Genomic DNA, 14,462 nt, shown 5'->3' on the forward strand with positions numbered 1-14,462 from the left:
AGGAAGATTGCCTTCTGCTGACAAGTATAACGTTTTCTTTTATCGATACAATAGTATTAGAAAGCTGGGTTGATGTTCATTTGAGTTAAATATTTTGTTTACATAAATTGTGCTGTGGTTGGATTATAAACTACATACTTTTTGGTATTTTAGAAGCGCAATACTTTTGGCTCTAAACACTTTGATTTTTGGTATTTTTTGAATTTGTAATTTTAGACTTAGATTTCCTTTCACTTAACAGTAGCAATAACCTAACCCTATGAAGTGAGATGTTTAGATGTTTGCTAAGTGGAGGTGTTGATAGTGTATTTGTTGTTAGAGTTGTAAAATGTTTTAGTAACAAGGCCATTTTGATACTTAGCTTTTGAGTTGAAGTTCCTAGCTGTTAAGTTTACAGTGTTGAAGGTTAATAATGTTCTTTTGCATACTCTTTATATCCAACAGAAAATCTTACTTCTGATAGTCACTTAGAGATTATTACATTCTCTTGGAACCCACTGAATGTTTCTCAGAAATAGAATCTATTAATTCAGGCATAGAGTGCTAAATAAACTGCTATCTTGAGTCAGACTCCTAGAGTCTTTTGAAGAATGTAGCATCTCCTTAGAATGTCATATCTTCAGCAGTGGTGGGTTTTTGTTGTTGATGCTGTTTTTAATATATGTGGGGGAGTTTTTGGCATGAAGCAAGGGAAAGAGGGAAGAAAGTAATGGCAGTGGCAGTTTCTTCAACATTCTACACTATTTTTACTTGCAGTTACATTTAACATAAGCATTTGTGGGAAAAAAGATTTGTGGCAGATGGAACTGATAGCAGATCTAGAAAAGAGTGAGTCTGACCGTATTTTTGAATTGCAGTCACTCAGAGGGATCTGTTTTTAATTGTGTGTCACTGTGTGTGCCAGCGTACTGTGCGTTCTTGGAGATCTGACGCCTTGAATGGGTGGAACACCCAAGACGAGGACGTCTGCTGAGACGGGGTAATGGATCTGGGCGCAGACGGGGCTCAGGAGCCAGAACCTCTCCCGTCGTGTGCAGCCACCCCATCCCCCATCATTTATGTGCAGAAATTCACACTCTCTTTCCCTAACTTTAACAAAGGAAGGTTGAAACTTCCCAGTATGATACTCAAGGCTTTCTGTTCTATTTCCTCAACTACCTGGTTAGTTCATCTATCACTGTCTCTGTCTATGTGTCAGTCCCAGAATGCTGCCTTAAACATCTTTTTTCTTTTACGTTTTTGTTCATTAATTTTCTTCTTTTTGAAATCACCCCACACTCCCCTCTGCCTTTTAATGTCCTGCTCATTGCTCTCGGCTCAAACCCACCTCTTCAGTGAAGCCTCCCTGAGTGTCTTCTCCAGTGTGAGATTTGTGCCATTTTCTCTGTGTGTCTTGCTTCTTGTCAGTGCTTCTGATGTTGGCTCCTGGATGGTAGTTTTATGCATATCTCTTTTTTCTAACAGGTCACTTTCGATTGTGGTTTATACTTTACTCATCTCGAAAACTGCAAGTTATAGTAGATATTCAGTGATTGTGGAGTAAACTGTTAGATCAGACCTAGAATTTATGGGGAGAGGGCGTTGGGGACAAGAGCACTTGTTAGGTGTCATCTAATCCAGACCTTCAGCTGGTGAGTCACTTTTACTCCTGTCGTGAGATCCCTTCTCTGGTGCGCATTGGAACAATATTCTTTCTACTCGGTATGCTGTCTCATTACCTATGAACTTCTGTGCTTGTCTCTGTTCCCAGTTACCACTCTAGATACAGGCAACCAGGTGGTTCACCTGGAACATCAACATTACCTGAGGGCTTTTGAGAAGTGCGAGTTCCCAGCCCCACTCCTGACCTACAAAATGAGAGCCTTTGGAGTTGGGGCCCAGCAGCCTGTTTTAACGAGCCCACGTGTGATACTGATGAGTGTTCAGATGTGAGAACCACTGCTCAAGATATAGCACCCCCTTCTCTGAAACTACCTCCTTAATTCTCTATCTGAGTTCTGTCCCTGCTATTAAACTGCTGTGGCTTTGGAATCTGTGATTTACTGCAACCTTGAACTTCTCTCCAGATGACCACGTGGCTTCCCTGTGAGACTGTGCCGCTTCTCCTTAGGGAGGATCACTGGCTTCTTACTGCTCCTTCCAGACTCTTTTTCAGTCATGTCATCTCCAGAATATTCTTTTGTTTCCCCTTGTAGCTTGATCCCTACTCTTGGACATGCTGACTTTGATATGCATGTGGGACATCTTAGTGGAGATACTTAATAAGCAATTGGACCATGTGGTTTGGAGCTCACAAAGATGAAGGAAGGTGTGTGGAAACCAGTTAATTCACTGCACTCTGGAAAGCCAGAGAAGGCGGTTCTTTGTACTTTATTAAAGCAGTGTCTTTTCATTTTCCTTCCATGGAAATTGCCGTTACAGGGAAGAAAATTATTAGTAATTCTTTTAGAACACCTTCTTCAGCTTGTATTCAAATGGCTGATTTTGTCAAATCAGTCAATTTTGCGGGGTATTCTTATTATTATGAATAACCAAGAGGAAAAGAGAGACAGAATTCTTTGTTATTTTGAATTGTTTGAGACAGAAGTTTTGCCTTTAATAAGATCAGCCTCAAACTGGGACCTTACAAATATTTGTTATGCAGTTTCAGTTTTAATACAGGTTTCCCCTGCTAGCTGAAGGTAGAGTGTTCCTGTGAAACCTTTCTTAGACCGAAATGGTGAGAAGCAAAGAAACGATTACCTTAGGACTCACCTTGCTAATGGATGCACAGAGTGAACAGAGAGAAAGCACAAATGCTCACAGACCCAGTGACACAGTCCAGAGCATGGGGGCTTGATGCTCAGGTGCTGAGTGTGGCTCCCGGGGAAGGGGCTGGCTGGTGCCAAGGTGCTCGGGGTGGGCACTGCCTCTGTAAGGGCTGCTGCAAAACATGTGCTGAATGCTGTTTTCGCTTTCCCCTTTTTTTTGTAAAGGCAAAAATCCCCTTGGGATTTCTTTTGGTTAGTGGGAACAGCTACTGTTACAGGTCTTTTGTAAGTGAAGTGGTGCAAAGAGAATTTTTGAGAAGTGTATATCCTGTATATCCAGATTTTCTTATGCGTCTTACTGCTCATCTCCTCTTACTTCTGTGCAGTTTACTGAGGTACTGACGCTAACTCATGGTAGTAAAGCACTGACCTGTGCTTCTGTCCGTTAGGGCGCCCCGGGGCACAAGGCTGCGGCCAAGACCGAGAATGCAGCGCTGCGGACAGTGAGGGAGCTGTCCTCTCCCCCGTGGTGGGAGGTGGCCGTTCACACTGATGAGCGGCTGCTTGCTTTAGGTCATTCCGGGGCCAGGTTCCTTCTGTGTGTCTGGCCGTCCCCTAGGGTGCTGTCCTCTTGGTTGAGGCCAAGTTACCTCACTTCTGCTTTCCAGAAGAAGTGGACAACTTCCTTCAAGACTGTATGGCACAGATGTTTGTACACATTGCTCTGCTCACATCCCATTGGCCAGCGTTTGTCACACGGCCACTCCTGAATTTAAAGGAGCTGTGGAAGTGTAGTCTAGTGGGCACCCTGCTCCCCACTAAGAAGAGATGGAGAAGGAATACTGGAGGGCAGCTGTCTTTTTGCTACTCCAGAGTTTGGGAGTTTCAAGACCACCCTCACTTCTGACACCAGTTACAAGTTTGGGGGTCCTCAAGACCACCCTCAGGCTCAGGTTCACTAGAAGGATTCAGAACTCCTGAAAGTTGTTGTGCTCGTGAATACGATTGATTACGGTGAAAGGATGCAGGTTAAAACCAGCCAGGGGAAGTGGGGCACCCAGGAGAGTTTCATGTGTGGAACTCTGAGTTGTCCTCTCCACTGGAGTCTGGGACGGCGCTGACGTCTGTTAATGACAATTGATAGTACCCACGAAGTGTTGCCACCAGGGAGGCTCACCTAGGCCTTAGTGTCCAGAGTTTTGTTGGAGTTCGGTCAAATAAATGTGATTGCCCTTCTGCCTGCATCCCCTTGATAGTGCAAGGCTCGAAGTCCCCACTGTAAACCACATTGTTAGAGTGTCTGGAAAAAGACCTTCATCAGGCAGGACATTCCAAGAGCTTAGCGATCCCCCTCCAGGGCCTGGGGCAGAGGCCGGGCCTCGGGGCAGGGTTAATTCTTTACTCCATAGCCACAGCTGTGCGTAGCCTTTGTTTTTTGGAAATATAGACAGGAGTGCAACACGTGTACTTTCATCTAAAAAGTCGTGTTTTTTTTAATGGATAGAAGTGTAGAATCATACATTTAAAAACCTCCAAGGGACTAGAATTTGTCGGGTCCAACTCTACCCACAGACAAGAGAACTGAGATCTGACTGCTTGATTTGCTTAAGGTCTGAGAAGCAGTGAACGAAGCCAGCAGTGTCTCTGGCTCTCTGCTTCTCATGTATGTGGACGCTTCCCGCTGGGGTCTGGGTGCGGCCTGTTGGTTGGACCTGTTTTCCTTGTTGGTCCTTCTGGCCCACATACAGCGGTCACTGTGTCTGACCGGGCAGGGGCTAGAGTGGAAGCGTCTGTTTGGTGGGATTGTATCAGGCCGGTTCAGGTCAGAAGTGTCCTCACGACTCACTTTTCAGAGGTTTGTGGCATTGGTAGCTCTGTTCATTTCCCCACTGACAGTTTGGAGACACAGGTTTGTGCAGGATGAGTCTGACTGCGCCACAGGCCGGCCCTGCAGCCTCATCACGCATTCTATTTTAGCCCTTCTACGCTAGACGGCTCATGTGTACAAAATGTCTAGTGTTTGGCCTGCCTACTCCATACACGTGTTGTAAAGATAAATAGGAGCTTAAAGACTCCTTTGAAAAATAAAAGTTGAATGGAAATGTAAGATATAGTGGTATGTTTAAATTTTTAAAAATTTAAATTTAAATGTCAAAAATTTCAGGAATACTGAGAAAAAGGAAATGTAAAATGTCAGTCAGCAGGTGAATTTTTTAAAAGAAGGTAGGAATATGGGGATTTTTTTCCCTTCCCTTTTCTGTTTCCTGTATTTTTTCAGTTTTTTGCAATAAATATACAGTGCTTTTATAAATAGAGAAGGATAAAGTATTTTTTTTGAAAACCTAGCAAGACTGAATACTGGCAATGTGGCAGAGCAATGTATAAACACAAATCATGAATTTGGAGGATAATGTCTCAAGAAAAGGTAGACCAGACTTGCTTCTAGAAAAGGCTTATCTACCCCCTGCGTAATTTGCTGTTTAGAGAGTGCTGTGTATAGTTTAGCCACTTTTATTTGATGGATTTAAGTTTTTTGAATTCTGTGTGTGGTTGGTGTTGATCAAGATGGTATCATGTAGTATAGGAAATGATTTCATTTCACAGAAAAAAAACTTGATAATAGGAAGATGCCTCAGTATACAGAAGGTGAAGAAACCAGGTTAAAAGGTTTTAGAAAGGTTTCCATTAGATTAGGACTGCGCCTCGTCTAAGTATCTCAACATTCTATTTTTACTTATTTTTCAAAGGTATTTTAAATACGTGAAATACATGCAGTATTAGGATATGAACTGTCAGCTTGGTTTAGGATCCCTGAAAGCGAGTATATGGTGAAGACTAAAAATTGTTTCCAAGGCATAATGCCCTTCACACAGGTGTCTGCTTGTTTCTTTCAGGAGCTTGGTGGGTGTCTTTTCAAAGTCGAAACCTGACTAGTATGCAGGGTGGGACTGGAAGGAGGCTCCAGTTCCTGGGGTTGTGACATTCAAGGACCTCCACTGTGCTGTTAGAGCTTCTGTGATCCGAGAACTCCAGCCTCAGACAGCGGTGGTCTCTGTGGCTGACTCAAAAGCAAAGCTGCAAACAGCTGTTTATCTCGTGTTACAGCCTTGACCATTTAAGGACATATCAGCACGTTGGAGCAGGCATTGTCGGACCGTGTTAGCAGCTCCGCGCCAGCACGACCGTGAGCTAGCACTTGGTTTACTTAGTCACTTATAAGGACAGTACTTAGTAAGTTAGTCCTTCAAAGGGTCTCCCACTGCCCTCCCCAAGGGAAAAACTCCAGATGTGCTGAACAGATTTCTTGGAGAAGAAAAACCTCTTTGTGTTCCAAGTGAACATCTCAGTTTGCCAGGGCCTGCGAACCCAGCTGCTTGTGGAGTGTTTCCAGTGTCAGTCTTTTTTTTTTTTTTTTTCAACTTTCTTTGCTTATTTAAGAAAATATTTTAAACAGTTTAATTGTGACATGATACATATAAAATTTACCATCTTAACCATTTTAAAGTGTTTTGTAAAACCAGGCAAAGACACTACAAAAAAAGAGAATTATAAGCCAATATCACTGATGAACATAGACGCCAAAATCCTCACCAAAATTTTAGCAAATAGAATCCAACAACACATAAAAAAGATTATACATCATGACCAAGTGGGGTTCATCCCAGGGACACAGGCTGGTTCAACATACACAAATCAATCAGTGTAATACATCACATCAACAAGAGAAAGGACAAAAACCCATGATCATCTCAATCGATGCAGAAAAAGCATTTGATAAAATTCAACACCCATTTATGATAAAAACTCTCGCCAAAGTGGGTATAGAGGGAACATATCTCAACATAATAAAAGCTATATAATGACAAACCTACAGCCAGCATAGTACTCAATGGTGAAAAACTCAAAAGCTTCCCACTAAAATCTGGGACAAGACAAGGATGCCCACTATCACCACTCCTATTCAACATAGTCCTGGAAGTCCTAGCCACAGCAGTCAGGCAAGAGAGAGAAATAAAAGGGATCCAAATTGGAAAAGAAGAGGTAAAAGTGTCATTATATGCTGATGACATGTTACTATATATAGAAAACCCTAAAAGGTCCACACAAAAGCTACTAGAGCTGATTGAAGAATTCAGCAAGGTAGCAGGTTACAAAATTAACATTCAAAAATCAGTTGCATTTCTTTACACTAACGATAAATCAACAGAAGAAGAAAGTAAAGAAACAATCCCCTTTAAAATAGCACCCAAAGTAATAAAATATCTGGGAATAAATCTAACCAAGGAGGTGAAAGAATTATACACAGAAAACTATAAACCATTGATGAAGGAAATTAAAGACTTTAAAAAATGGAAAGATATCCCATGCTCTTGGATTGGAAGAATCAATATTGTTAAAATGGTCACACTGCCCAAGGCAATCTACAGATTTAATGCAATCCCTATCCAATTACCCAGGACATATTTCACAGACCTAGAACAAATCATAATAAAATTTATATGGAACCATCAAAGACCTAGAATTGCCAAAGCATTACTGAAGAGAAAGAAAGAGGCTGGAGGAATAACTCTCCCAGACTTCAGACAATACTATAGAGCTACAGTCATCAAGACAGCATGGTATTGGTACCAAAACAGACATATAGACCAATGGAACAGAATAGAGAGCCCAGAAATGAACCCACAAACTTTTGGTCAACTCATCTTCGACAAAGGAGGCAAGAATATACAATGGAATAAAGACAGTCTCTTCAGCAAATGGTGTTGGGAAAACTGGACAGCAGCACGTAAAACAATGAAGCTAGAACACTCCCTTACACCATATACAAAAATCAACTCAAAATGGATTAAAGACTTAAATATAAGACAAGATACAATAAACCGCCTAGAGGAAAACATAGGCAAAACATTATCTGACATACATCTCAAAAATTTTCTCCTAGAAGAAATAAAAGCAAGAATAAACAAATGGGACCTAATGAAACTTACAAGCTTCTGCACAGCAAAAGAAACCAGAAGTAAAACAAGAAGAAAACCTACGGAATGGGAGAAAATTTTTGCAAGTGAAACCGACAAAGGCTTGATCTCCAGAATATATAAGCAGCTCATAAGACTCAATAAGAAAAAAATAACCCAATCCAAAAATGGGCAGAAGACCTAAACAAGCAATTCTCCAAGGAAGACATACAAATGATCAAAAAGCACATGAAAAAATGCTCAATATCACTAATTATCAGAGAAATGTGAATCAAAACTACAATGAGGTATCACCTCACACCAGTCAGAATGGCCGTCATTCAAAAATCCACAAATGACAAATGCTGGAGAGGCTGTGGAGAAAGGGGAACCCTCCTACACTGCTGGTGGGAATGCAGTTTGGTGCAGCCACTGTGGAAAACAGTGTGGAGATTCCTCAAAAGACTAGGAATAGACTTACCATATGACCCAGGAATCCCACTCCTGGGCTTGTATCTAGAAGGAAATCTACTTCAGGATGACACCTGCACCACAATGTTCATAGCAGCACTATTTTCAATAGCCAAAACATGGAAACAGCCTAAATGTCCATCAACAGGTGACTGGATAAAGAAGGGGTAGTATATTTATACAATGGAATACTACTCAGCCATAAAAACCGACAACATAATGCCATTTGCAGCAACATGGATGCTCCTGGAGAATGTCATCCTAAGTGAAGTAAGCCAGAAAGAGAAAGAAAAATACCATATGAGATCGCTCATATGTGGAATCTAAAAAACAAAAACAAAAACAAACAAACAAAAACAAAGCGTAAATACAGGACAGAAATAGACTCACAGACAGAGAATACAGACTTGTGGTTACCGGGGGGTGGAGGGTGGGAAGGGATAGCCTGGGATTTCAAAATTGTAGAATAGATAAACAAGATTACACTGTATAGCACAGGGAAATATACACAAAATGTTATGATAACTCACAGAGAAAAAAATGTGACAATGAGTGTGTATATGTCCATGAATGACTGAAAAATTGTGCTGAACACTGGAATTTGACACATTGTAAAATGATTATAAATCAATAAAAATGTTAAAAAAAAATAAAGTGTTTTGTGCAGTGACATTAAGTACATTCACATTGTTGTGTAATCATCTTCAGTGTCTGTCCAGAATGTACCCATTAAACAATAGCTCCCCGTTCCCCCTCCTCCCAGCCCTGACAGCCACCATTCTGCCCTCTGTCTTTGAATCTGACCATTCTACATACCTCATAGAAGTGGAATCACACAGCATTTGTCTCTTTGCGACTGGTTCATTTCACTTAGCGTAATACCCTTTCAGTTCATCATGTTGTGGCATTTGTTGGAATTACCTTCCTTTTTAAGGCTAAGTAATGTCCCATGTGTAAACCACACTTTGGTTATCCATTCATCCATCAGTGGACCCTTGGGTTGCTTCCACCTTTTGGCTCTTGAGCGTTGTCTAAGAATGCTATAAACAAGGGTGTCCAAATATCTCTTTGAGACCCTGCTTTCAATCCTTTTAGGTATGCACCCAGAAGTGGAATTGCTGGGTCCTATGGCAGTGCTCTTACTCAGGCCCCAGATACTCTAAAACTTAGAAAAGTAGGGTTGCTGAAATTGATGTGGGTTTAGAGAATGGAACCTTCCTTGCTTGCTGTTTATACCTTCAACTCCTGTTTCCTCCTGTGCACCCACCCTGCCCCCTGTTCATGGCCCCTCAGGGATTCTGTGGAGCGCTTATCAAACCTTCTTTCATAGCTGGGGAGCCTGTGGTGCTGTTGGACTCATCCCAGATCATATGGCCAGGCAGTGGTAGGTCTGGGATTAGGGCCCAGATCTTGTATCACTAAATCTGTTGTGTTGTAGACCACGGATAGTTTATTTAAAATAACGGCATTCATCTTTTATGGTCTTCAAAGACTTTCCACATGTGTGGTCTCATTTGATTTTCACTCTGTGGCCTGGCAGGGTAGATTTGTACAATAGTAGCTAATGTTTACTGAGGGAATACCCTATATGGAGGGGTCAGGTACCCCTGAATTCACTCTTTATCTATTTTTTAACTAATTAGTAAAAAACCCAGACATTGGCTTCTACATTAATGCTTGGATAAGGATAGGTTAGTAGGTTATACATTACAGTCTCAGATATGTTTATCACTTTCCTCAAGGCCACCATGCTTTATGGAACTGCACTGGGAACCCATTCTGCATGCGTTTCCTCTGAAAACTAGAAGGCAGTTTTTGTTAACAAGTCTTGGCTTGAAAATGAAATGGTTTGTTGTTAAAGGGCATTCTCCTCTTAGTGAACAGGGTTAGTCAAGAGGACACGTTGTAATTCAGAAGGTTGCTTGGAACAGGAGGATGTGTTATTTGAGGGCTGCCTTTTCTGTCCAGCTGCGGTACCCACTCGAGGGGAGTCCTGTGTGCAGAAGTAAATCCATCATCCACAGTGGAGGACCTTCCCCCGATGTGGCTTCTGACGCATAGGCATAGCCTCTTTTCGGAGGTCCTTACTGGTTAACAGAAAAGTGGGATACCAGTTTCCAAGAATAGAGTTACATGTTGCCTTCTTTGTGGTTTCACAGTACAGGGGAAGCATCCAAGTCTTTAGAACCCTCTCAATGACTTAATCCCACCCGTGTGTGGTTCTTGTCAGCATCGAACGTGTGTATCATCTGGCAGTCTTGTCTGTGTACCACTTTTTGAGAAGGTAGTGTCTGTCATATTGCTGTCTTTTAAATAGCACAGAATTCGATTGTGAATCTTTGGAAAGATGTCTTAAAATGAGAGGAATAAAAAGTAGACAAGATTAAACTAAATATGCAAATATTGATATATTGGGGTCCACTAAACTTGGAACATATTACTATTGCTGCGATGCTTTATCTGTTACATATAAGTTCATCTTCATTTAACAAGAATTTATTGACTTCCTATTATATAGAAGATTAATAGTAACTTTATGTATATAGTACATATTTCATTGTATCATGTTTGAGTATCAGAAAGAAGGTGAAAATCACTTTAACTGAAATGAGTAAAGTGTGAACTATCTTTGATGCCATGTATGTGTTAATAGAAGTGTGGTAAACCCACTTATGGTTTGCTTCCTGTCACCTGAGTGACCCTTTTATTTGGTCCTACTGTTTAGTGTGACTGGGAGCTTTGCTGCAGGCCTGGTTGGTCTGTTACTGCTTTTGCCAGCATTTTAGATCTGTAATGTACATTATAAATTTTAGATCATGCAGTCTGCTTTATGCTCTAGGGTTTAAGTTCATTTGTAGGGCTAGAATTCCCTTGACGGGTGCTTATTTCCTTTCAGACTGCAAATTTTAGTGCTCGTTCAGAGATTCCTGTGAGTTCATTTGTCTCTGTGGTGCTGAGTACTGTGTGGCACTTCACACACAGTAGTGGTCCATTGGCTTTGATCTGTAGGTTGTTTAGCTGGGCCTCCTCTACATGTGCATCCTAAGTTATTTCTTAGACACCGTGGTCATCTGTGCTATGAAATGCAGTCTGTACAGCGATGTCCTGAACTGTGTAGCATCTGCAGTCTGACAGAAGAAAGTTGCACAGTTGCTGTCATCCCGCAGTGACAGGGCTGGTTAATGGCCACTGCTGGTATTCAGCAGAGACCAGATTTGCAGCGAGGTTTTCCCTCTCAACCCACTGTCACAGGCCATCTTAGTCTCTACATAGAGTATCTAAATGAATTTGATTTTCCCTTGAATCTCTGGAATATGTAAAAAATATGTGTAAGTAAATAAACATATAGAGCATCAAGGTTGTTGCATAATCAAATTTCTGAAATTGAAGTGCATTACTAAAGTGCGTGGATGTGGTAGTTTTAGGTTTTTTATGTTTAGTTTCTGAAAATAGTTCTTCAACATGTCTTGTGTAGAGCAGCAAAAGGAACTCCAGTTGTCAATTTACAAACCTCTTAGAGTAAGAGACCCAGAGAACAGAATAATTGAGACTCAGAGAGATGGAGATTTACCAGAAATCAACGAAGCCGGTCAGGGGCAAAGCCTGGATTAGAAATACTTCCCTTTACCTCTAGTCTTTTATTCATTGTCTTTTGATTCACGTATGCTGTTTGTTATGTTACAAACAATAACAGATTGACTGTCATTGTAGTTAGTTTTAGTTACTTTCAACAATGATTTATCCAGATATTTATTGTTTTCCTTTGCTGCATTTTCTCCCTGTATTTTTCATCTTCCATCTAGGAGAATTCCTGCTGTTGAAGGGATATCCTTTAGGATTTCCTTCAGTTCAGGTTTGCTGGTGGCATTAACCTCTTTTTATTTGCCTGAAAATGCCTTTATTCTGTCTTTCGCGGCTGAGTTTTTTCTCTGGGTATAGAGTTCTAAGTAATTATTTTCTTTAAATACTGTTGGCCTCTGAGTGTTGTTTCTATTGAAAAGACCACTGTCTATTTAATTGCTGCTCCTTTTGCGTATTTTGAATGGAATCTCTCTATCCCCACCTATGGCAGCTTTTAAGGTTTTTTTTGTTTTTGTTTTTGTTTTTTTGTCTTTAGTTTTTCATAGTTTTCCTATTATATGTCTGGGTAGATTTCTTTTTATCTTTTTCTGTTTGGGGCTCACTGGGCTTCTTGAATTTGTGGCTTGATATCTTTACTCAGTTTTAGACTTTTAGTCATTATTTCTTTAAATATAACTTCTGTTTTTCTCCTTTTTTCCCCCAAAATGTATTTAAATTAGACTTTCTCGAGTATCCTCTGTGCCTCTTTCCCTCTCGTCCATGTTCTCCATCCTGTTGTGCTTTATCTGGACATTTTCTTCTGACTTACTTGCTTTTATCTACTTATTAAGTTCTTAATTTGTAATATTGTATCTTTCAATTCCAGAGTTACCGTTATTTCTAGTATTTTCCTGTTACATGTCTTCTCCCTCTTTGAGCATAGTAAGCACAGTTACTTTAAAGTCTACCTTAAATTCCATATCAGGCATCTCTGTTGGTTTATTTTGTTTCCTGTATCGGCTCATGTGATCTTATTTCTCTGTGTGCCAGATATAATATTTGCAAACTTGTTTGTAGAAATGTGCGAAGTTCAGGAAGTTGTCTCATCCTCCCAGAGGATTCACGTTTCCCTCGGCTGGGGTGGGGAGAGGTGGGGACACTCTCAGTCTGGGGTCACTGTCACCCACTTTCAGGGACGGAGATAACAGGGCAGGAGAGTTTCCTGCAGAGTCCGCTCTGCCTGCCTCTAGTTTACTCTGACCCTGGGGTCCTAATCCCAGGTGTGAGAGTTTTGTCCTGTGACAACCCTGAACCCCAGCTTTTGTTCCATTAGCACTGTGTCTGTTCTCGGCCTCTCTTCTAGAATTGCCAGATGCTCTTGATCTCCTAGGTCGGGGAGGCGATGTGAGGTGACAGGTCTCCTCTGCCATCTGCTGAATCTTGGCCCAATAATTTTTCATTATTTGCTAGGCCTTCTATGCTTTGAGGCAATTTTTTAAAAACTGTATTTTTTTCTAGCTTTCTTTGTCCTCAGCAAGAGGGTAGGTCCAAATTACCTAGTTTACTACTTGCTATAGGATTTTCTCAAGAATAGAATTTGAATGTATAAATAAAGTATTTCTTTCCTTTTCCCTTTTCTTGGCCTTACTATTTGAATCCTAGACCAATAGGAGTTTGCTATATAGATGGGTCAAATTACATTTTTCAAAATTTGATGAAATTGCAATTTTTAGTCCTTCATTCCTTTCACTTTTCACAACTTTAAACATTTGTCTGGGATAGCTTTATTCCTTTGGAATGGGGAGAGAACCTTAAAAACTTTTAAAAAAAATACTTTTGCTTCATACTGGTCTGCCCTCATTAAACCATAGATGAGAATTATCATATTGGCCTTTTGCAGTAGGTACCCTGTAGATCTTAAATAAATGACGCTCTTAAGTGGCCAGGTGAATTAAACTTTTAAAATAGATTTTGTTTTTTAACTTACCTTCATTTAGCAGATTAATAGTTGCATATAATTTTGTGAGTATGTATTCTTAATGTACAATGGCCAGAACTCCCACACACTTCTTGTAAGAGCAGCTGTCTGGTTTCAGAGTTTATGTGAAGTCAAGAACTATGTGTTAACACGTTTCCCAGACTCCTTTGAGATAAAGGGGAGTCTTGAGGGACTGGGCAAAGTGAGCCTCTTGAAATCAGAAGCATCGAACAGCACAGCTGGCAGTCCTGGGACTCGGGATGAGCACGTTGGGTAGCCACGCCCTTACCTTCATCCCACTGCAAAAGGCAAAACAGCCCTTCTCACCTCCGGCATCCACAACACTGGATCAGCCTCCTGCCCCAGAGCTCTTTGCACTTGCCCCTTGTCCCTCTGCTAACTCTGGGAATATCTGCTGGTCTTGTAGGCACCTTTTAGCAGACAGTAAAAATTCTTAATTTATATAAAGTCAGCAAGGAGAAACTGTTGATCCTAAAATGTACTAAGAATAAAAATATTTGAAAGAAAATATCTGTTTATGTATGTGGATAAAGTGTGGATGTTTTAAGGTGTTATTCAGTAAAAGATTCTTATAAACCATATCAAAGCCAGTTTGACTTGGATAATGTAGAAGGATTCTCCAGTGGTATATGGTAACCATTTGATATTAACCTGTATAGTTATTAGAAGAGACATACCTAAATAGAGATCACATTAATTTTGTGAAGGATAATGCAGTCACATCCC

The 14,462-nt window shown here is 40.7% G+C and overlaps 1 protein-coding gene across 4 annotated transcripts in view; it reads left to right on the forward strand.

The window, feature by feature from the left end:
- The window catches only part of REV1 (REV1 DNA directed polymerase), a 73,580-nt gene that overhangs the window by 7,115 nt on the left and 52,003 nt on the right, over nt 1–14,462 (forward strand). The window lies entirely within an intron of this gene.

The sequence above is a fragment of the Camelus bactrianus genome, chromosome 28 (genome assembly GCF_048773025.1).
Source record: "Camelus bactrianus isolate YW-2024 breed Bactrian camel chromosome 28, ASM4877302v1, whole genome shotgun sequence".
NCBI lineage: Eukaryota > Metazoa > Chordata > Mammalia > Artiodactyla > Camelidae > Camelus > Camelus bactrianus.